Below are 24,954 nucleotides of genomic sequence, written 5' to 3'. Positions count from 1 at the left end.
CAGGTATCTCCCAGTCCTATATGATAAATGAACTAAAGAGCTCAGGAAATAATATACTCTATGCATATAGAGGAGACGCAAACACAAGGGAAAATGGGATGCTCCAAGTTGACAGGCCTTTGTTAACTTAAAAGTCTTCTGTGGAGATAGAGGTGGTTAGGGACTATTTAGAAAAGCTGGACGTGCACAAGTCCATGGGGCCGGACGAGTTGCATCCGAGAGTGCTGAAGGAATTGGCGGCTGTGATTGCAGAGCCATTGGCCATTATCTTTGAAAACTCGTGGCGAACGGGGGAAGTCCCGGATGACTGGAAAAAGGCTAATGTAGTGCCAATCTTTAAAAAAGGGAAGAAGGAGGATCCTGGGAACTACAGGCCAGTCAGCCTCACCTCAGTCCCTGGAAAAATCATGGAGCAGGTCCTCAAAGAATCAATCCTGAAGCACTTGCATGAGAGGAAAGTGATCAGGAACAGCCAGCATGGATTCACCAAGGGAAGGTCATGCCTGACTAATCTAATCGCCTTTTATGATGAGATTACTGGTTCTGTGGATGAAGGGAAAGCAGTGGATGTATTGTTTCTTGACTTTAGCAGAGCTTTTGACACGGTCTCCCACAGTATTCTTGTCAGCAAGTTAAGGAAGTATGGGCTGGAAGAATGCACTATAAGGTGGGTAGAAAGCTGGCTAGATTGTCGGGCTCAGTGGGTAGTTATCAATGGCTCCATGTCTAGTTGGCAGCCGGTATCAAGTGGAGTGCCCCAAGGGTCGGTCCTGGGGCCGGTTTTGTTCAATATCTTCATAAATGATCTGGAGGATGGTGTGGATTGCACTCTCAGCAAATTTGCGGATGATACTAAACTGGGAGGAGTGGTAGATACGCTGGAGGGGAGGGATAGGATACAGAAGGACCTAGACAAATTGGAGGATTGGGCCAAAAGAAATCTGATGAGGTTCAATAAGGATAAGTGCAGGGTCCTGCACTTAGGACGGAAGAACCCAATGCACCGCTACAGACTAGGGACCGAATGGCTAGGCAGCAGTTCTACGGAAAAGGACCTAGGGGTGACAGTGGACGAGAAGCTGGATATGAGTCAGCAGTGTGCCCTTGTTGCCAAGAAGGCCAATGGCATTTTGGGATGTATAAGTAGGGGCATAGCGAGCAGATCGAGGGACGTGATCGTTCCCCTCTATTCGACATTGGTGAGGCCTCATCTGGAGTACTGTGTCCAGTTTTGGGCCCCACACTTCAAGAAGGATGTGGATAAATTGGAGAGAGTCCAGCGAAGGGCAACAAAAATGATTAGGGGTCTGGAACACATGAGTTATGAGGAGAGGCTGAGGGAGCTGGGATTGTTTAGCCTGCAGAAGAGAAGAATGAGGGGGGATTTGATAGCTGCTTTCAACTACCTGAAAGGGGGTTCCAAAGAGGATGGCTCTAGACTGTTCTCAATGGTAGCAGATGACAGAACGAGGAGTAATGGTCTCAAGTTGCAGTGGGGGAGGTTTAGATTGGATATTAGGAAAAACTTTTTCACTAAGAGGGTGGTGAAACACTGGAATGCGTTACCTAGGGAGGTGGTAGAATCTCCTTCCTTAGAGGTTTTTAAGGTCAGGCTTGACAAAGCCCTGGCTGGGATGATTTAACTGGGATTTGGTCCTGCTTCGAGCAGGGGGTTGGACTAGATGACCTTCTGGGGTCCCTTCCAACCCTTATATTCTATGATTCTATGATTCTCTTCAAAGTCCCAAGGATGCATGGCTGTATTTTTTTTTTAAAGCAGCTTTTCCTATAATCCAAGCATGCAAGCTGCTGAGAGGCTGATCATTCTTCATTTAGAGAAATCAGTGTGGGATGGTGGAGCCATAGAAAACCCGCTCAATACAGAGGAGTCAAAGAAGCTGAAAAGTTCTGCGACAGAACTTTTTAGTTTGCTCATAGATCTGGGAAACTGCTAATAGCTCTGCAGAGGGACTCTACTGCTGCATGCCGGAGTTGGGGCTTGTTGCAGCTCAGTTTAACCCAGCAGGGCTGGCTGGAGAAGGAACAGATGAAGTTTGTTTGTTTTTAAATTAGGTATGCGATCACATTTCACACAGGGCCAGTGACCATAAACTCCGGAGTAGGGGCTTCAGAGGGGTTGTGGTTGCTATTCTGTCCCAGGCTTGAATAGCAAAAGATCTGATCAGGCTTTTCTAGGCCCGTCCATAAGCTGGATTAATGAATTCTACACTTTGTCCGTCACAGAAAATTTGCTTCATCAACTTGGTATGGGCAAAGGGCTTAATTTCACCCCTGAATAACTCTCTTGCTCAAATAAATTGGTTAGTCTCTAAGGTGCCACAAGTACTCCTTTTCTCTTGCATTTAAAAACCTCAAACAAGTAAATATTATTTTTGAAAAATTGTAAATAAAATTGTTCCCACCTGTTAGTTTGTATCATAATTTTCAGTCTGGAGCAAATTTTATTGCTGAGTTCCATGCCAATAAAAATGAAATCATGAAAACCCAGGGACCAAATTCAGCAAATGTAGTAAACAGAGGACTAACATATGCAAAAGAAATCCATTGCTTCAGAAGGGAGATTCGCCAGTGTGTAATACAAGCTGTGTGTCTGGCTTACAATGGTGGGAAGGGCCAGTTTTAACATATAGCAGGACTAGAGCTGGTAGAAACATTTCCAATGAAATATTTTTCTATTGGAAAATGTTGATCAAAATCAACATGTTTATGTAGAATGGTTCAATTACAATTAAATTTCATTTAAAAAAAACTTGTAAAATCAAAATATTCCAAAACTTTATCAGAATGAAAAGTTTGGATTATTTTGAAATCTTTTCATTTCAAAATTTTAAATTTAAATTTAAATTTATGAAACAAAAAATATTAAAATAACATTTAGGCAATCAGTGGGTGATTGCCAATGCTTGGTTTAAGGAAAGAAAAAGATCATCTTTTCACATACTAAAGCAGTGGACTAAGCACACAAATAGATCTTACTAACCCAAATGAACCAGAGGAAGATGGTTAGAGACTGTAAGGTTATCCTAAGTGAAATGGGACACAAGCCATTCGTGTTTGTCGTGACTGGCAACACACCATGCAAACTGCATGTCACAACAGCAGATAAGTTTAGGGAGACTGTCACAAAGTTTGAGCCATGAGATATGCACATTGGAACAGCAAAAGAGGAGTGGTGTATCGTTAAGAATGTATTGATCTGATGCTGTGGTGCTATGAGGACGTGCTAAGCTGGGTAGACCACAATCTTCTGAAGAATGGCATCCTGAAGATGCGAAGAAAGGAGTAAGAAATGAGAGAAGCCAGAAACATGGTGCTAAATAACCTTTCGGAAAAAAACAGTTGCATTCTAAAGAGCAAAGCAATCAATCAGAAAAAGTGAGAAACCTAGTTTTATATGAGCTGTATAATGAGTTGGACAACTGCCCTCAGCTTGCCAAGAAGATCATGTGGACAAGAAACAAACATATCATTTGTAAAGGATACAGCGGGCAGCCTGTTTACGACTGGAGACATGTAACTGATGGTGAGAATACTATGAGGATCTGATTCATGAGGAAAACCTTTTGTATGCTACGTTACCATTGTGTGAACTGATAATGAAAGATATTGGTGACTTGTCAGAGGAAGACATCAAAGCTGCACTGCTGAAGATGGCATGGGGAAAAGCAGTAGCTCTAGATAAAGTCGTGCCAGAAATGATGAAAGCCTTGAGAGAGGTTGATGTATGCTGGCTCACGCAAGTCCTGTGCGCAGTTTCAAAGGAAAAGGAAATCCCAAGAGAATGGGGAAAGTCCATACTGGTACCAGTATATAAACAAAAGAGTGACATACATGACTGTTTGAAGTGGGCCAGCACTGAGTCCATTACTATTCAAAATTGTGATGGACTTCATAAATAAGTAAATCCAAATGAAAGGTGGCACAAAGTTGATATGTTCAGACGATATTGCACTAATGGCTGACAGTGAGGAAGATTTGGTCCAGGTGATTGATGCCTGTGACAGAGAACTAACAAACTATGGCCTCAATATGCGTAAAGAAAAAACTGAAGTGGGTGACTTGCGTGGAACCAAGACAGATGAATAGCAACATTGAGGGCCAGCGCCTAAATCAGGTTTCTGCATTTAAGTACTACGGATTAGCAGCAAATGCGGAAATTGACATGGCAAGGCAAAGCTGCGGAGCACAGAGAAAGTCTAGTGCAAGAAAAGTGGGGTTATTTATGACATTTGGATGCCTAGAATACTTTAGAGACAACTGTACAAAACCATGGTAAGACCAGCTCTTCTGTATGGATCAGAGACCTGGGCAACCAAAAAGAGTCACTTGAGAAGAACTGAAGCCATTGAAATAAGATATTTGAGTGCAGTGAGAGGGAAAACTTTGCTGGACCACATGTGGAATGATGTCATAAGGACTGCAGACCAAGGTCTGCAGTATCAGAGAGAAGCTGCAAAACAGGAGTCTGAGATGGCGTGGGTATGTAAGAAAGATGGATGAAGGGAGGCATTTGAGACAAGACTTCATGGGCAAAGAACAAAAGGATGGTCAAGAAAATGATGGCTAGACTGTGAGTGGAACTACGGAGTGGATATGGAGGGAGTGTGGGACTGGCAAGCCGGGAAAAGAGTGATCTGGTGACCTGACTCCAGCTGAGAAAAGGGGCAGAAGAAGAGGAATATTATATTATTTTATACTGTATTATATTTTAATGTTATATTCTACCAATTAAGTAGCAATTAGAATGCCACTTATCAATTAGAATGTCAATTTTAAAATGAACTACTAATTAGAATACCCATTACTAATGATATTATATAAATTGAACAGAAATGAAATGTTTTGATTGACCTGAAACAAAACAACTTTTTCAGAAATTTCATTTAGTGGGAAATTTCAAAATTTTGACTTGTAATTCTGATTTAGAATGATAGTTTTTGAAGTGTTTGAATATTCCATGGACTGGAAACTCCAAGTTTCAACCAGCTCTAACCAGGACTTTTCACAGCTCACACCCATGTAAGCCTCCTTGAAAAACTATTGCATTAGTACTCACCCTCCATTCCATACGGACAAATATTGATGCAACCTCTTTCTGACAGAGTACCCGGGCTCCCAGACATAGTTTGTGCCCTCAGGGACTTCTGCATAATTTATTATCAGCATAAGCTAACATAAGCATTTACAAGCACAGCTGCAGCACCGGTGAATATGACACAGTGCCTGAGGAAGAGAATGAATGCCTTGAGGAGCTGGTTGCATCATTCAGGTGTATGTCCTAATAAAACAAAATGTAGAGTCAAAAAGTACAATGAAGAGCTGCATCACAGGCCTCTACAGGACACCCTTAAACAAAACTCCTTCCTGTATTGTATTTTATTGTAACGAGAAAACTACACTATTGTGTTATGTTGTTGCCTTGAAATCTCAGCCCTTGCAAATAATTTACTAAAATATTTACTTCACACTGCACCTAACTTGGTTACACTGGCCAAATTCTGATCTGACTTACACTCCATGGAATCTCACTGACTTCCAAGAATGTTAGTCAAATAGAATTTGGCTAAGTATCCAATTCAAGGCCAGACCATCTTCTTCATTGGAAAAAAAGGCAGGAGAGGACTTAGAAGAAAGGAAGGTTTCCTCTAGAACATATCATCGGGGGAAGAGTTGCTCCTTGTCTGTTCATAATGAATGGATGGTTCTATCCCCAGAACCTGTAGGTTTGAAAGAATCTACTACATGTATAGGACTCTGTGTAGAGGCCCAGTGCCTTCATGCTTTCTTCAGGTAACCTTCCTGAAACACTTCTGCCATCAAAACCTGCCCTCAGAGGGAGACTCAAGATGCAGCAGCTAGAGTTGCCAGGACTGAAGATTTTTAGAGTGAACTTGGATCTCTCAGGAGCTCTGAACAGGAGGAGGAATACTGACAGACCGGACTTCTAACATCCTTAACCCCTGGAAAGTATTGAGAGTGCGAAACTCATGCATATCAAGTTAAGAGGATCTTTTATTCCTCCTGTCATAAAATCCTCTACAGTTGTTCACATAAATGATTATCTGCCTATATGTTCACCTTTGCAGAATGCTATACAATCTATCCCATTTTTAATCCTGTTATTTTAATTGTTGTGCATGATTTTCTGAGATCAGGGAATCATAAAACAGTTACTAAAAGTAGTGAAAACATAATAACATGTGAAGTAAGCATAGCATAACAAAAATAACAAAGTAAGTGTATGAATGCTTTCATATAGTTGAGGCTCCACATTATTATTCCAGCAATATTCTAATTTGGTATGTAAAATGTATCACCATCTTTCAGAAGACATGGATATATGACTTCTAGGCCTATAAGTGTTAGTAAATAATTTCTATGCAGAATTCATAGGCTAAGGAAGGCCAAGACTGCTCATCATCCACCCACATTTTGGGGCTGTCAAGGTTCCTCCCCCACTCTGAACTCTAGGGTACAGATGTGGGGACCTGCATGAAAAACCTCCTAAGCTTATCTTTACCAGCTTAGGTCAAAACTTCCCCAAGGTACAAAATATTACACCCGTTATCCTTGGAATGGCCGCTACCACCACCAAACTAATACTGGTTACTGGGGAAGAGCTGTTTGGACGCGTCTTTCCCCCCAAAATACTTCCCAAAACCTTGCACCCCACTTCCTGGACAAGGTTTGGTAAAAAGCCTCACCAATTTGCCTAGGTGACTACAGACCCAGACCCTTGGATCTTAAGAACAATGAACAATCCTCCCAACACTTGCACCCCCCCTTTCCTGGGAAATGTTGGATAAAAAGCCTCACCAATTTGCATAGGTGACCACAGACCCAAACCCTTGGATCTGAGAACAATGAAAAAGCATTCAGTTTTTACAAGAAGACTTTTAATAAAAAATAGAAGTAAATAGAAATAAACAAATCCCCCCTGTAAAATCAGGATGGTAGATATCTTACAGGGTAATTAGATTCAAAAACATAGAGAACCCCTCTAGGCAAAACCTTAAGTTACAAAAAAGATGCACAGACAGAAATAGTTATTCTATTCAGCACAATTCTTTTCTCAGCCATTTAAAGAAATCATAATCTAACACATACCTAGCTAGATTACTTACTAAAAGTTCTAAGACTCCATTCCTGTTCTGTCCCTGGCAAAGACCAGCATACAGACAGACACAGACCCTTTGTTTCTCTCCCTCCTCCCAGCTTTTGAAAGTATCTTGTCTCCTCATTGGTCATTTTGGTCAGGTGCCAGCGAGGTTACCTTTAGCTTCTTAACCCTTTACAGGTGAGAGGAGCTTTCCCCTGGCCAGGAGGGATTTCAAAGGGGTTTATCCTTCCCTTTATATTTATGACAGGGGCTTTGGATGGATCAGAGATTGGTAATGGTATATAGACAGAACCTTCCCCTTCTAGGTCACAGATTCAAATCAAAGCCTAGGTTAGTGGCAAATGAAAACTGTTACTATTCTGTCTAGTTCCTAGTGGAGAGGTGATCACACTTAAAAATTACCACAGTTGGCAGCTGCAGGAGAGAATGGGCAGAAAGCTAAGAACGTCAATTCTATAGAACAGGCTTAAGGACACTAGAGGGCAACATGGGTGAAGACAGTAATGCCGCTGCCCTTGTTATTATTTTGTTTATAGTAGCCCCAAAGACCCCAGACAGAATGAGGGCCCCATGGTGCTAAGTGCTGTATACCATGTAATTAATGACAGTCACTACCCTAAAAAACATAGTCTGTTGTACCTGTTCTGTGGATAAATACAGGATTTCAATCTGGTACCGTCTATGAGAAGTAAGTTCACTTTAAAAAGTAAAAATATAAGGGAAATCTGTATTTATATTCTAGTCCTAAACAGTTTTTATCAAGCTCTTACAACACAAAGACTTGTTTTTCAAATCACCTTTATACTTGCATACAGGTAGGCAGCTGTGCAGATTTATCTTTAACATGGGAGAATGTTAACTTTACATAGAATTGCATATGGTTGCATCTTGACAAGTATAGAAACTTTATGTTATTTGCTCATATTGACAGGAAGCCTTTTAAATATGAAAGAACAGGAAGAAACAGTTTTGGAGTGATGAGAGAATGATGTGAAAAGATGAGATAATGTTAAAATGGGACAATTTTAACAATGCTTGGTTTAGTTTGCATTTGGAGATGAACAATATAGTCCATGTAATCATGATGCAGACTACTTCTTTAGCACCCTGTAGAGGCTGCTTAAAGAGTGACATCCTTTAAGACAGTAATGCCAACTCTTGGCAACAGAGTTGATGGTGAAAGAGAGCTCCTGAATTTTGTACTGAGGAGATGGTACAAGAAAGCCAGAAACAGAGACCAAGAATCAAGAGGATGGGGTTCTGAAATCCAAAGAAAACTGATTGAGTCTTTGTCTTTTTGGGGGTGGGGGTGGGGGTGGAGTTAAGCATCTTTTGGGCATAAATTCTTGTTCATAAGACAATGAACATGAAAGGCAAAAATAGAATTTTTATTTAAAAACAAACAGTTTAAAACTTGTGTGAGTAGCCACATGCAGTATTTTAAAATGCCATAACTGTAGTTTTCATGTGAAGAAAGAAATCTGGTGGACTTTGAACTGGCCTACCTTGCTATTCCCTCCCCACCAGCATATCTGCAGCCCCACATCACTGGCCAAAAGTTGTTCCAAGGGAGGAAAGAGAGGAAGCAAAACATAGTACAGTTTTTATGTTGTAATGTCATGAAGTGGAACAGTGACAAAACAAAAAGTGCGTACTGCAAAAATCAATCCTGCACCTACCATGAATAATTTCTATGAAGTATGCACAAGGTCCCTTTTTATTTAGGTCAAAACTGACTCTATTTACACATGTTCACTCTTAAATATATTAACTGTACCAGCTCTTTAGTTTGTTTTATTTGGTGCATATGAATAGAGAAAATGTCATAATATAAAATGTAAAACTACTGAAATGAGCAGGAGTACTTGTGGCACCTTAGAGACTAACCAATTTATTTGAGCATAAGCTTTCGTGAGCTACAGCTCATGCATCCGATGAAGTAAGGTGCCACAAGTACTCCTTTTCTTTTTGCGAATACAGACTAACACGGCTGTTTCTCTGAATACTGAAATGAGGACACTTGTGAAAATGCAGACAAACCTTTTACTGTAATGACATGGGTAATGCCAAAATAAGGAGAGTGAGATAACTTTTATTACTTTAGTAAGTGGTACATAAGTATATTTTGCTGTATGTAAATATATATGCCTAGGAATGATAAAGAATGTAAAAGATCAATGTGAATAGAACCAACCTTGATACAATCAGTATTTAAATAATCATTAGGCACTTCTAAACATTGTCAAACTGTAATAGCATTGCAGATGAATTTTCAAACTCCTTGACAGTCCTTTTCTAAAGTTCTAATATAGAAAATGAGCTAAATGTAAGTCTATGTATTAATTTATAGGAGTTTTACTAGTTTTGCATAAAAACCATTTAATTCAATTAAAATTCTGGTCTAAGCAGCAGAACATATGGAAAAGGAAAACATTCTGTATACCAAAACAATGCTTCTGCAATTTGAATTGGATAAATCAATTAATTATATCAAGCTGTTTCCTGCTAAACTTTCATGTATCCATATACTCAGGTATGAAAGCTCAATAAATAACTTTAGAGGAAACAGCAAACATGTTAAAATAGCATTGCTTTCTTGATCCTGTATTGACAATGTGCTATATAAATCATAAATGAAATACTGTGTTATACATATGATCATAACATCACTTGAAGCTAAAAATACTTTTCTCTTGTGGTATCATTCTTTCAAAGATCTCAAAGCATATTGCTTGTATTAATTTAGTCTCATTTAGTACTCCTAGGAAGTTGATAAATATTATGATATTAATTTTAAAAATGACTAACCTGAGGCACAGACTAAAATCAAGTGATTTCCCCAAGATCACACTGTGAGTCAGTGGCACCTGGTATTTTGTTCTTCTGTGTTCTGTTTCCACTGCCCCACCAGCATAAAAGGGCCATAAAGCCAGGAAAACCAGTCACCAGGAAATTCATCTGGCATAAGGGAAATCCTTTGGTGGTATAAAGCCAGTATTAGTTCTGACATGCATCTTCCTATCACAAAGGATCGAAAGTACTGCCAGTGAAAATGGGGCATGTCTGAAGTGGCTATTCCCGGCTCCTGTAGTGTGTCTGTGAAGGTGGATGCAATTTAGAGCAACTCTGAGCCTACTCTAACTTGTACTGGGTGCTGTTATAATTAGGATGACAAATTTACCCTCATTTATAAACTCAACTATAAAAAGTATGTAGAAATTCATAAAAAAAAGTCACAATAACCTATAATCATAAATGTTAATAAAAAGTAAAGTACAAAAAAGACAGAAAAACTAAATTAGTTTAAACAAAAAGGCCTACTAATTAACTCAAAAACTGTGTTAAAATCTTGCTTAGTAAACAAAAAAAATGTAAATCTGGCAATTAATAAACCAAAATTAGTTTGTCGAATATTAAGCGTAATGAATGGACAAAATAATAAGGGGGTGGACTATTCCACCCAACACTCCCTTATTAAGTTCTTTAAGAAAGAGACTTTGGGGAGAAAAGGTGGAAGAACAAATGGTAGCTACTGGAGTGAGTTTCACCATCATGGCTTCCAACTCCACTGTCTTTTGGGATCCTGGACCTTCTTCGTCCCAATCCTGAAATAAATCCTGATCAGATTTGGCCAACGAGAAGGACCCATATGAAATCTTCTCCTCTACCAGCTGCCTCTGAATCCAAAACACCCCCTGGGATAAAACTGGATGGGACTTTAACGACATCAACAAAGGTCCAGCCCATCTCAATTAACTTCTTCTCTCTTACTCCAGAGGGCCGCTAGTACCACCTTTGATACCAACTAAGAGACTGTCAAACAAGGGTTTTGTTCCTTCTAAAAACTCTCCAGCTAAAAGGGAAAGGGAACAAGGGATGTGGTCAAAATGAAAGCCTTACTCAATACTTTACATTTCCAATGCTTTCAGTGTTTTTCCTTCTTTTCTTTAAGTTAAAATATATAATAGTGTGTTTGCCATAGTACTAAGCAGGCAGAAGTCTCTATATACCAAATCCTGAAGCTTATTTAACTCTGTTTAATGTTAGACAGTATTCACATCCCCAGCTTTACTTCCCCTCACTGTGTGTGTATGGAGTGGAGCACAACCAGAATGGAGAATCAGGCCTCAAAAGTTCCAGTTCTCATTCCCCTGCTCTAATGTAAAACCAGTGGTATTAAAGCTTGGCTGCTGCAAAAAGTATTAACGCCAAATATTTAAGTTTCAAAATAGTTTTAAATTTTGATTTTAAAACTTTGATTTTAAAAATTCTTCCTCTAAGATATAACAAAATATTTTAAAATATGTGGATTTTACTAGCTTTCCATTGTTTGGAAACTGAATATTTATTTTGCTTAACCCATGTTTTTGCACCCTAACAATATTCATTGATGATATCAGTGGATGCATTCTCAGTCTCAGGAATTCACCTGGCCACTACTATGCATGTTATGGCAGTCATATGTTTGTTTAAAAGTCAAAATGTTTAATTCAGCCTTAATAGATGTGCATAGCTGCAAATGATGTACAGTGCCTTTTCCAGGATGTACATTCCAGATCATTATGCCCCTATGCGCTTACAGCGTCTGAGAAGAAGAGAGAGAGCGCTGAAGCTTGTCCTTGACATAATGTCTCATCATACGCAGATACTTTAATTTGTTATTGTTTAGTTTTCAGTATACAGTGACAAAGATTTCCCAAAGACTGAAAAATCTAAACAAACAATTTGCAAAATGATTCTCCATCAAATTCCACATTTTCCTAAAGAAGATTAAAAACTAAGGGTCAAATTTTCTGCTTGCGTAGTCCATTGACTTTACCGCAGTTATGCCAGCAGAGAATTTGGCTCTAAGTATTAACCAGGGTGAAAGTATCCATTGAGAAGCAATTATGAACTCTTTGGATCTGATGCTCCTCTGATTTATATCAATTTTACACTTGTGTAACACTCAATGCACACAGGTGTAAGTTAGAGGAAAATCAGTTCCTTATTTGCAAATTTCTGCATCCATGGTCGCACACTAGTGACTTAATGTGGTTATTAATTACATATATGATTGAATATTTAGTGCTGGTATTTATAAACATGACTCTAATTGCCATTAATTCCTGCACACTGACTAGCTCTTCAGGGTGAGAATCTATGAGAAGTAGATAGCTGTGGAGCAAAATAACCAAATTCTGTATATATAATCTCAATGCCTATTGTAACTCCACTAGTGACCCGTATTAACATTCCTGCTTCAAGATGATTATGTTCTGTGCTGCCAGTGCCCTTCCCAGACAGAACATTTAACAAGTTTAATTGGCATCAGTTTCATAGCTGAATTTATATTGAGTTCTTCCTGCTAAAAGGAAGATTTCTCCTTTACCTTATCCGCTGTTAATGCATCAACTGTGATTTGATTTTTTTGAAAAGCATACCTCCAATAACGTCACTTGAAAACCCTGTCAGTGCATGACTTCTTTCAACTGTTGTGTATCACCAACTGTTGGTTTGCATTAGAGGTTACTTTACTTACAGATTGATCCAAGCCCTATTGAAGTCCATGGGAGATTTTCAGGCCCTCAATTCCAAACCCAGAGAACCTGGCCTCCAGTGAAACCGCTGTGGTTCTGTTGTGGAGAGGGTGTGAACCCTCAGAATGAAACTGGGACTAGCTGATCAAGAACTTCCTAATGCTGGAATAGAGGCCACACAGACTGTTACTATTCTACCACTTGCTATGAAGGATTCATTTCCTTCCCCATCCTCTAAGCTACTAGCACTGAGCCCAACTACTTGGGCTGAGCACTGGAAACAGGGTTAGTTGAGTTCCTCATGGTCCCTATGGTGGCTATGTAAAGTGGCGGCTATGTTCTCTCCCCACAGGTGATAGAAGAAGTGATCCATATATACTACAAATGTTTAAAATGCTTCATGTAAAAGAAAGATAGATATCTTTTTGAAAATGTTTATCTTTTGTGTACAGTATAAGAATATTGCTAGATTAGGCAGACTTAAAATTAACAATCACTGTTCATAATTAACGAATGTCAATACTATACACAGTTTATAGTTTATAAACTATATAGTTTATAGTTTGACTCCGTGGGTGCTCTGGGGCTGGAGCACCCACAGGAAAAAAAAATAGTGGGTGCTCAGCACCCAGCAGCAACCACGCAGATAAACACCTCCCCACCAGTGCCTCCTGGCAGCCCTGCCAATCAGCTCCTCCCGCTCTCTCCCAGTGTCTCCTGCCCACTGCGATCAGTTGTTCAGTGGCATGCAGGAGGTGCTGGGGAGGAGGGGGAGGGGTGGGGGCAGGAAGAAGTGACTTGGGTACTAGGGGGAAGGGGTTGAGGGTGTGGGATGGAGCAGGGACAGGAAGAGGCTGGGTGGGGCAGGGGTGGGGATTTGAAGGAAGGGGTGGAGTGGGGGCAGGGCTTAGGGTTGAGCAGCCCCCGGGATCTGAGTAAGTTGGCGCCTATGAATATACACAGAGTTTATAGTATTAATACACACAGAGACAGAGTTAAAACTAATACACAGAGTTTCTGGTGCCCTCAAGTTAAGAAGGATATTGATAGATTGCAGAGGGGGTTCAGAGAAGAGCCACAGGAATGATTAAAGAATTAGCACACATGCCTTATAGTGGTTGACTCAAAAAACTCAATCTATTTAGTTTAACAAAGAGAAGGGTAAAGGGTGACTTGATTACAGTCTATAAGTATCTACATGGGAACAAATATTTAATAATTGGCTCTTCAGTATAGCAGAGAAAGGTACAACATGATCCAATGGCTGGAAGTTGAAGCTAGACATATTCAGACTGAAAATAAGTCATACATTTTTAACAGTGAGAGTAATTAACCATTGGAACAATCTACCAAGGATCGTGGTGGATTCTCCGTCACTGACAATTTTAAAATCAAGATTGGATGTTTTTTCTAAAAGATTTGCTCTAGGAATTATTTTGGGGAAGTTCTATGGCCTATGTTATACAGGAGGTCAGACTAGATGATCACAATGCTCCCTTCTGGCCTTGGATTCTATGAATATATGCTATTAACTTTAATAACTTGTGTATCTCAATGACGAGAGGAAATTTTCTTTAGTGGCTAGAGTAGACAGGTGGCAAGAAGGACTCCTGTATTTTATTCCTGCCTCTACCATTTACATGTTTTGTGACCCTTGAGGAAATAACTTAGTATCTCTGTGCCTTAGTTTACCTACCAGTAAAATGAAAATAATGCTTGCCTACTTCAGAAAGGTGATGCAGATTTTAATAAATTAAGATTAGTAAAGTTGGAACTCCTCAAAATGAAAGGAGTTCATACTCTTATGCACAAAATATTAATTTTTTCTTTTAAAAATAAATAAAAATTAAGTCAGTTTTTATGGGTTATTATGTCATTCTTCAGTGGTACCTACAAAATATCATGAGCTGGATTTACCCAGGGTTTGTGTTGACTTCCATCAATGTAGACCCTAGCAGAGGATCCTAGCACCAGAAAGTCCAGTCAGAGCATGGGTTGTGATAGCACAAGGCATCTGGAACTTTTCTTTTGACAGATGGCCTGCCATTGTAACCAATACAGTCCCCAAAATGGGCACCATCACCATGAAAGAGGTGCGTCCAGGACAACAAAGGATGTGTTGACACAGTGCATCTCCTGAGCAGCCTCCACCCAGTGGAGCTCCTACAAAATCCTGGCAGAGAGTAAACGTGTCCTTCCCAGGCAGAAACCCCCAGGAAAAGTATTTTGGGGCATTATCACCATTCAGGTGAATCCACCAGTGTGCAACAGACTAGTCTGGTGCAGCGAAGTGCAAATTACACCAGTAAAAGTGAATCTGGCCAGATGTCCCATACCCAGTTTAAGATAGGAAAACACTTTACCTATGGAAAAATCAGTCACATTTAAACTCATTCCAAGGACTCATTAACTTCTTTAAACAACATCATAGAAACAAAATGTAGATAAAATGATCATTTATGAACACAGTGTACTCATTTAAAATTTCAGTTAGGGTAACAATGCATAAAGAAAAGGAGTACTTGTGGCACCTTAGAGACTAACCAATTTATTTGAGCATAAGCTTTCGTGAGCTACAGCTCACTTCATCGGATGCATACTGTGGAAGTGAGCTGTAGCTCACGAAAGCTTATGCTCAGATAAATTGGTTAGTCTCTAAGGTGCCACAAGTACTCCTTTTCTTTTTGCAAATACAGACTAACACGGCTGTTACTCTGAAACCTGTCAGAATGCATAAAGAACCCTTATTTTGATATGTTGCATAGTCAGACTTTTCCAGTGCAATTTTGTCAGCACTGAATGCATCAAAATTGAATTTAATAAGGAATTAAAGTAATGCTGAGGATCTGGACAACTCACAAAAAAAAATAAACTGACAGTTCATGCTAAAAAAAACATTAACCCACTGCCAGAGGAATGACTCCATATAATATGCAGCCTCTCTCATACGCATATACAATTCCTATTTATGTCAAATGAAATTGTACTCACCTATATGAATAAAATTTTGGTCCTCGAGGCCAAATTCTACCCTGAATTACATTGATTTCAGTGGTGCTAGGTATGAAGTGAGCAAGGGTAGAATTTGAATTTGGCCCAATAAAACCCATAACTGAGGGCCTACCAGAGTTGGAGGAATTAGAACTGTAAAGGAGAATTTCAGCTTTCGTTTTTCAAAAATGTATATTGCTAGCCATTTTTCCTGTGAAGGCAGCATGGAAAATGTAAAAGCATTTGCGAAAGGTTGAAAAGATAGCGTACCTAAATTATTAACGTGATAAACCAGGACATCTATCCATAAAGATGTTGCCCACCCTTTATTCAAGACCATAGTTTTTTCCCTCCACTTAAACACACTTATCTCCCTCTTCCCTTCACAGCATGGTAGCATGAGGCCAAAGGAAAAAGCAAACATCAACGAGCTTCTGAATATTCCCAAGTCTGGTAATGTTAAAAAGAAATGTATATTGTACATGCCACCTCCTCACAACTGAAAGACTATTTTCCAGGAAGGCCCCAGGAGCAAAAGATTTGCCATAGCTCTTGACTCCACATCTCCCACCAAAAGTGCATTGCTCTGCCAATTACACCGTTAGGTTGGCACTTTTAGAAATTAACTTGAATTTCTCCCTTTATATTTATTTTTCATTTTTAAACTAAAGATTAGACACTCATTTAAAAAATGTGCAGTTTTGAATAGAAAATTTTTACAAATACCTACAATTAAACAAAAGAAACCGATAAACAAAAAAAACCCTATTTCTATTGTCGAAAACTGACCAAATTCTTTCAACCAAAACAAGTTTTTAAGTTTAAGTGTTTTGAGACCTTTTATGCCAAGCTATGTCCTGGTGCAAATATTTTAAGCTAAATAAAGAGATCAAAAATGAAGATTTTTTAAAGAAACTGCAGGCAGATTCATAATTACTGTTTGGCTAACGAGCACTAGTAACAGTAACTTGCACCATGTAGCATATCTATTTATCAGTCACATCATAAAGATATTTTGAATGAATAGTAACAAAGCAGTTTTTCTGAAATTTTAAAAAGACTGTAGTATTGAAAATTATAATGTAGGGATTATTGTCACATTAGATGATTGCCATTTTTATGACACTGACTCAAATAAAACATGCTGATTTCTTGATAATTTGAATATTCTTCTGGAGCTATGAATGTGAAAGATGACCAAATAATTTTCCTCCCACAAACAATATTTTTCTTAATCTTTTAAGTAATGATTCTTGGGACAAATTCTGATGGCTTTATTCATGTAAGGCAAGCAGAATTTGATCCTACAATCTGAATAAAATAGAAAGAATAAACCTCTCTGAAACTTGAAAGAAGAAAAGACTTGCCTTTGGAAAAGAGGAGAAGAAATAAGATGGTACTGTCTTTCCAGAGAATCCTGGCTGGGCAAATGAATAGCACAGGTAACCTCCTTCTTGGTCTGGACTCAAAGGATGAAGCAATAGGAGGTTTAAATGAACCCGAGTGCACAATCGTCGTGACTATCCTCCGAAACAGAAACCAGCAAAACACACAGTAAGTAAGTCCTGTGCTGCTGAACTGCCCCTTTGTTCTAAGCAAAATGCTAATGGTAAAACTGTAGTTTGTATCTCTGCTTCTGCTACCTCACTGAGCACTGATCTGATCTGACAAAGTGCTCCTAGTCAAATATCCTGATATAAAAATACCCCGCCCGTGCCTAACCCATTCATGGAGCATGGACAAAAACCAGCCAGAGGCATGAATAAATGAATCCAAAGGATTGGAAACTCCTGGTTATACTAGTGCTTACTGCCCTTTCAAAGATTGCTCCTGCAAAACACATTCCAAATGCTATGAACATAAATGTCAATATTGAAATAATCCCACCCCTCTTCTTAGATGTATATGTCAATCATAGTGTTCGACAGTCTGAAACTGAGACATCTGACTCAGACAATGCAGAATTCTATTAATACTGGAATACTATGCACCCTCTAAAAAGGGAGAAATTGCTTAGAATGAAAAAGGCACATGAGGAGGAGTAATGGGATGAAATTAAGCCAAGAAAAATGTAGTTTGAATATTAGGAAAATGTTCTTTATAGTGATATCAATGACTGTGGAATAGTCTTTGAAAGAAAGTGGTGAAAGCCACAAGGCTTATGTAATTTAATACTAAACAAAGCAAAGTGCTGGGAAACATACTATAACCAGTCCCACTGCAGGATCTGTCTTTGCATGTCATGAAAGAACAGTCTCTTTTACAGATTAAGTCATGTACACTGTATAAGCACTGCTGGTTCTCTGGGCACTAGCTCCTTATAGACTCTAACCTTTGCTTGATTCCCAATAAATATTCACCAACTCCTAGTAAGAAAAAGGGGTCTTCAGTAAGTCTCACAGAAAGGAAAGTCACAGAAAGGTAGTTACAGTAACAGATCGCTCAGCCCTGAGAGGCAGTGCAGCTGTGCTCTGTGGGGTTCTCAGACCTAGTACCTCAATTGCTCTTCTAGTCCATCACTCTTCTGCAGGGAAATTAATTATTGACCTGTGGACCTTTTGTAGATCTCTGTTGTCTTTGGACTCATTGGGTGCCCCTCTACATAGTCTTTCTGCCATCAAGTTGTGTGGCTGTCTCACGCCTCCTGCTCCCCCTTCATTCTACTGCTGCAGGCCATCTGCCAGCCACAGCTTGTTTCCCCACTTGGCTCTCAGCTTCTCACTCAGCCATCTTGAGCCCTCTCTCAGGATATCAATTACATTACCTTCCCTCCACAGTGGTAATGGTTATCTTCACCACTATCTTATTGACTTGAATCTTGGGGTCTGTGTTTCTCTTACTCTGACCCTTAAGCCCACTATATTTCATCTACTACCAAGATGGCATCCCTCAGAGTCCGAGGTTTACTCTTCTAGAGTTGTACCTAGGACTCCCATTTGGTCACATGGGTCAAGAAATGATTGGGGGTATGTCTACACAGCAAAAAGACCTGGGGTAACCCACAGGCCTGGGTCAACTGACTTGGACTCACAGGGCTTAGGCTGTGTGGCTAAAAATAGCAGTGTAGATATTCAGGCTTGGCCTGAAGCACAGGCTGAAATCCAGAGTGGGGGCGAGTCTCAGAGCCTAGGCTCTGGCCCCAGATCAAAACCTCAGAGGTCTGTGTAAACGACCTCTTTGAATTAGCTCATCTTCTCTGAATATATCATTGCCTGAGCAGCTAGTTTATATATTTGAATTTGGTGTACTACTCTGTAACAAAAGAGCCATATCCCATGCTCTGTATAACCCTGACACACTCTTAAAAGTATACTATTAAAACAGACTGTCAATTACCCCTAGATAACAATAACCTGGCCATAACATACATAATTTATTTTAAGCCCCACAACAAAATCAGGAACTACCACAGTGCTTAGCCAAAGTAGAGAACAGAATTTCCTGCAGCTGAAGAAAACTATTACATTTTGTCTTGTGTATATCCAAATGGACGAGTTTAGATGGGGAGAAGTACTGTTTTACTCCTTGGTATTCTTGTAGAGTAATTAGCTGTAAGGGGCTCTTTCTGATCAATAGAGGTGAAATTATCCTGGGCTATTTCTGTACACTCAGCACATTCTGACTGTTACTAGAAGTTGTAGCTTTTTGCCTTTCAAAAATATCTAGTTTCTTGTGTGGTTTTTTTTGGCTTGTTGTATGGTGACATGGTAACTGCTAGAAACAGTGCTGTAGCACAATCAACCAGCACCAGCAGTTTTTAAAACAGGGAGGGAAAAGAGAAAAACCAATCTGGAAATGATGAAAGTCAAAGGTGCAATCAGAGATTTAGAGACCAAATATTAATGAGCTTCTGTGAACTGCAATACAGTGGTTTCTTCTCATTGCTGTTTAGCACAGTTACCTGGGGTTCTTTCAACCCAAAGCTCTTGGTAACTTTTACTCTGTGCGAGATGGTGTCAGGAAATAAATCAGGGGAGACACAGCCCTCCGATCGATAGATGGCAGGCACAAACAGGACAACACAAGAGTGCTTTCACTTAAAGCTAAACTTTACTGAGTCTCAAGCACCTCCACAGAAGGTTAGTAAAAACACCCCATCCCTTGATAATTACCAAAGCTGAGTGTGGCTCTTGAGTGACACAGCGGCAGGCTTCTGGTGTCCAAATCTTCCGTCTGGTGGTGGAGACTGCAAGATGTATCCAGAGGGAGAATCCAAAAAGAGTCCAACTACCTCAAACTTTTCCCCCTTATTTATACATTAGTAATAGAATGACATGTCCCTTAAAGAATACTTGTTCAGTAAGCAGTTTCAATAGTCAAGCAAGAGGTTCCTTCTGATTAATCAATTAACTAGGTGTGGGTTTTTCCAGAGTTTGCAGCCTTGAGGCCCCAATAGACATTCCTGGGGCACATCCTGCTCTTCTAAAATGTATCAGCCACTTCAACACAATTCTTATCAGGAAGGATGTGGGGTCAAGCTGCCCTCTGTGGTACCCAAAGACCCCCCTCCCCTCCTGCCTTGGTTAAGCTAAGCCTGCTGAATGGCCAATTTACAGCCTGCTGACCTGGCTGTTTTTAGCAATAAGCCATAGTGGTTTCAGGCACTGTACTGGTTTGCCAAAGTCTTCCCATACAACATGATAAAATAAATAGGTGAAATAGATGAACTTACTATGATCCAAGCAATTGGCTTTAATTAATTGACTCCTGACCACAGAAAGTATCAGGAAATACACTTCTAAATGCTGCATATCACAGGAATTCACCAGGACGAGAAATCAATCCTGTTACTTGTGCACATACTAAACCACAATATCTGTTCACCCAGAGAAACTCACCGTTTTACATTTCAGTACCAAGGACAGAGTAGACAAATCATTAAACAGCATTATTCACTGACTATGTCAATGTCACTTTATGGATCATAGTTTGTACTGGCTGAAAGCATATCTCCTACTTTAGGCAACAACTTTATCAAAACAGTTTAGTAAGGAATTACAAAGTTAAGTCTGGCAACTCACATTATTATGAGGGGAAAATTTGCTAAATTGCCTGAGTTAAACCCATTCTGTCATTGAAGTGTATGAGATGAATGTATGTAACTACCACTAGTCTTAATGGATATAACCCAGAATTCTAGTCTTATACATTTTGTTTCTGTGGAAGGTGCAAGATTGATGACAATGGCAAATGAAACTGCCTGTACACATGAATATAGCAGAGGAATTGAGGATGCTTAGCACCTCACAGGATGTAGAATAGCATAATATTGCACACCACTTGCTCATTTATCTTTATAGCAGGTAAACTCTGGTCACCATAATGTTCTGAGCGCCAGCCTTAGTTAGCAGAGTTAAATGGCATGTTTTGGTCACAGAGACTATGCTCAAAAATAAGGAGGTCCAATTTAAAAAATGAAACTATATATTCAAAGGGCTATTTATATGTAATATAGGCCCAAAGAACTGAACATGTAAACAGAATACAAAAATTGTAATGATAAATAATACACTCAGATCCAGCTAATAAGAAATTTTGTGGAAACAAATGTTTTATAAATAAATGTAATTAGGAATAATGTAAGGGTTTGTAGTGCTGTCTTGACTCTCCTGGGCCAAAGCAAAGGACAGGGTGAAGCAGTGTTTCTGCACTGGTGAAAGTGCATTGGAGCAACCTGCTGGCGTGAGTTGTGCAGAAGTCTGTGGCAGGCAGGGCTGCTCTGTAGTGTCCCCTTCAGGGCCACACCTGGTACTGCAGCTACTCCCTGCCTTGGTCTATAGGGTTTGGTCCTGGGGCAGGGTAGCCAGTGCCATAAGCTTGATGTCAGTCTCTAAACCAGTAACAAAATAGCAATTTGGGATTTGGCTATTTGAACCTTAAAACAAAGGAATGTGTGGGGGGGTACCTTCAAAATTGAAGCACCTAGTTGCAGCGCTTAGGGCAAGGCCCTGGCTTAGGCTTGGGCCTGGATCAGGGTTAGCCCCAAGTAGCTCCTCTTCAGTCCCAGTCTCACCCAGCTCTGCCCTGAGCAAAAGCAGGCAAGCCTTCTTAAATAGCCTGCGGGTTCTTGATTGGTCAGTATTTCCTCCTGGCCATTTTAGGCCTCTGGAGGACTGTACCTCTAGCAGAGGAATGGAGCATGCAGGTATCCCCCACCCCACAATCCCACATCCCTATAGTCCTCCCTTTCCAGCCTCTCCACCCCATAGCTCAGGCCTTCACCTCCAGACACTTCCTCATGGCCCACAGCCCTACCTCCCCTGCCATGAGGGGCTATGGGACCATGGGCCTGCAGCCAGTGCCACCTTCACCAGGTCCTGCTCACCTTGTTGCCTTCATGGAGCAGTCCCATCCCACCCCAGCAGCACCTGGCTGGGAGTGGGATGAGTGGGGGCTGCAGCTGCTGTTAGGGTGCAGAGCCAGCCCTGTGGCTTGTGTGCCAGGGTGGTGGGAGGGGGGCGAGAAACCCCCCTCCCCACAGATGCTTTCCCATCATGAGCCCCAAGAGGGGTGACCCTGGGCTGGCTAACAGATGGCCTGGTGATGGGAACACATATGTAGCAGGTGTTCTGTCTGGGAGCGGTGAGGTGTGGGCATTGTGGAGCCCTTGGCTGGGTAGCTGAAATTTGAGAGTGTCTGTGGAGTTAAGTATTCATGTGAGGAAGGGTGAGTGCAGCAGTCCCCTGATTCCAGCCTTACTGATCATTAGAGCAGCTCCTGTATGCAGTACACAAGGGGATAGTGAAAAAGGCTCTTTCATGGAATGCCTTTCACAGAAGCAGATATGCCACTGACAGGGCCCATCGCTAAGGGAAACCAGTATAGGACAGTTTTCAGTGCTTTGGGTTTACTCAAAATTTTGGTGGAGGAAAAAACATTTTAAATGAAATGGTACATTGCCATCTGCCTGCCTGTCCTTCTCCCTTAGGCCCTGATCCACCAAACGCTTGTGCGGGGGTGGATAACTTGCCTATCCTGAGTAGTCCTATTAACTCAACTCCTTGTTTATTCCAGAAATGTGGAATCTTTGGTAAAATACAGTATGCTTATACTTTTCTAACAGTTTTCATAGTTTAAGATTAAGTTGGACATTGTTTTATAAAGAATTTCACAAAGCTAGCTGGATAAGGTACTGTGTACTTAGATGTCTTAAGGCAGCAATGGGAATATTCATGGTAGTAAAATCAAGTATATGGATTTTTAGGATTGGTGCCTTAGTCACTTGCATTCCACCCATAACCAAACTATCTAGACACCAATATTCAAACCGCTAAAAAATATATGGCTACACACCACTCCAACAAAGTTGGAGCATGGCATGAACAGGGGGCGAAAAAAGGATTCTCTACTTGTCTGTGAAAGGCATGAGCTATGTGGGTAGAAAACATCACATATACCCTACCAAGGCTCTTGTTGCAGCACTGCAAATAAAACAAGCTGTGCAACAGCACTGCTATTACCATAGTAACAGAATTTCTATGGGCCCTTTCCATTGCTGTGCACTTCAGGCTAGATCCACAAAGGGAATTAGGCATTGCAACGCTGAACATCCCTGCACCTAACCTGTAGGTAGCCTGCTTCTCAATGGAATCCATGACCTGGTTTACAGGGGACGTGAAGGCGCTATAATATATATTTTTTGAAAAGCAAAGGGACACAAGAAGAAGTCTATGACCAGCAGACTTAAGAATAATGAGTGTTTTTGTATATTAGGAACAAAAAGAATCCTAACAATGCTATTGGACGATTACTAAATGGAAGTGGTAGAATTAATCAGTAATAATGCAGAAAAAGCAGATGTGTTCAATAAATATTTTTGTTCTCTATTTGGGAAAAAACCCAGATGATATAGTCATATCATATGATATTCTTTCCATTCCACTAGGATCTCGAGAGGATGTTAAACAGCAGTTAAAGTTAGACGTTTTAAAAATCAGCAGGCCCAGGTAACTTGCATCCAACAGTTTTGAAAGAGCTGGCCAAGAAGCTCACTGGATCATTTATGTTGATTTTCAATAAGTCTTGGAAGACCAGGAAAGTTCCAGAAGTAAGAATGACCTAGGTCATTCTTACATCAATCCCAGGCAAAATAATGGAGTGACTGATACAAGACTCATTTAATATAGAATTAAAGGAGAGTAATATATGTGACACTGGCAGACCAGGTGCCAGCTCATGCCAAGGCCCCTAGGCTTCAACTGAACACTGACAAATGCATAGCTGGAAACCAATCTGGCTCATCTATGTGTAGGGGCCCTATCAATTTCATGGCAGTGAAAAACATGTTATGGACCGTGAAATAAGCCCTTCCCCATGAAATCTGAGAAAGTGAATAAAGAGTGGGAATAGAAAGCATGCAGAAAGTGAATAAAGTATTATTTACTGCTTCACATAACACAAGAACCAGTGGTCACCCAATGAAAAGACTAGGCAGCAGTTTTAAAACAAATTAAAAGGTTTTTCCACACAACCCACAATAAATCTGTGGAACTCTTTGCCAGGGTGAAGATCAAAACTGAAGACAGTTAAAAAAAAAAATGAACTAGATAAGTTCATGGAGGACAGGTCCATCAAGTGTGTGTTTGCTGGGAGGGCAGTGTGAGAGCCTGAGTGAGTGCCTGATTGGCTGGTAGCCTGCAGGGGGTGGGCACTGGGGCTGTCTGTCTGTTTGTTTCAGGGAAGCCTGGCTGTTTAAAAATAGCCAGAGCTTTGCGAACCAGCTGAGCGGTGGCGAACCAGCTGAGCAGCGGGGAACAGCAGAGCAGCACACAGCAGGAGTTTGCCTGGGAGTTCGCCTGGAGTGAGCCCAGCGAGGCTTACATCTTGCCAGCTTCTCTGAGGAAGCTCATAGTAGGAAGGTGATATGGAAGGGGGGGGGTTCAGCTGTTGTGACCTGCACTGGATGTGCCATGTTGGTCTGTCTTCCACAGGACAGAAGCGACTTTGTCTGTACAGAGTGCAAGCTGGTCTCCATATTGGAAGAGAAGATTTAAGGTCTGGAGCAACAGATAACGACCCTGCGTTGCATACGAGAAACGGAGGATTTTCTGGACAAAAGTCAGGATATGCTTCTACGGGCACAAAGCTCTAAAGATTTAGAGCAGGTTGCACAGCGGAGCCAAGAGGCCAGTGAAAAAGCTTGGCAACATGTGACCTCCAGAAGAAGAAGGTAACTAACCGCTTTCATGTTCTCTCCACTTGTACCATTGCGGAGAGTGGACCAGATGATATGTCTGGGGGGAGAAAGCAGAAGGAGACTCCACTGGTTGGAAGGCATGAGATGCACTGTCCTGAGATGGGGGG

General features: G+C 40.6%; 1 protein-coding gene across 4 annotated transcripts in view; it reads right to left on the bottom strand.

Annotated features, from left to right (window-relative positions):
- Window positions 1–17,469, bottom strand: part of SYBU (syntabulin) — an 87,805-nt gene extending 70,336 nt beyond the window's left edge. The window contains exon 1 of one of the 4 annotated variants that reach the window (XM_075124971.1): window positions 17,015–17,469. The gene's annotated coding sequence lies outside the window, so the exon portion shown is untranslated. The remainder of the gene's footprint in view (window positions 1–17,014) is intronic. The other 3 variants (XM_075124972.1, XM_075124973.1, XM_075124974.1) reach the window with 3 other exon arrangements.
- Between the last annotated feature and the right edge of the window lie 7,485 nt (window positions 17,470–24,954).

Source organism: Caretta caretta, chromosome 2, assembly GCF_965140235.1.
Source record: "Caretta caretta isolate rCarCar2 chromosome 2, rCarCar1.hap1, whole genome shotgun sequence".
NCBI lineage: Eukaryota > Metazoa > Chordata > Testudines > Cheloniidae > Caretta > Caretta caretta.
Note: the sequence above shows the minus strand (reverse complement) of the source record. Positions and strands in the feature narration are given on the sequence as shown.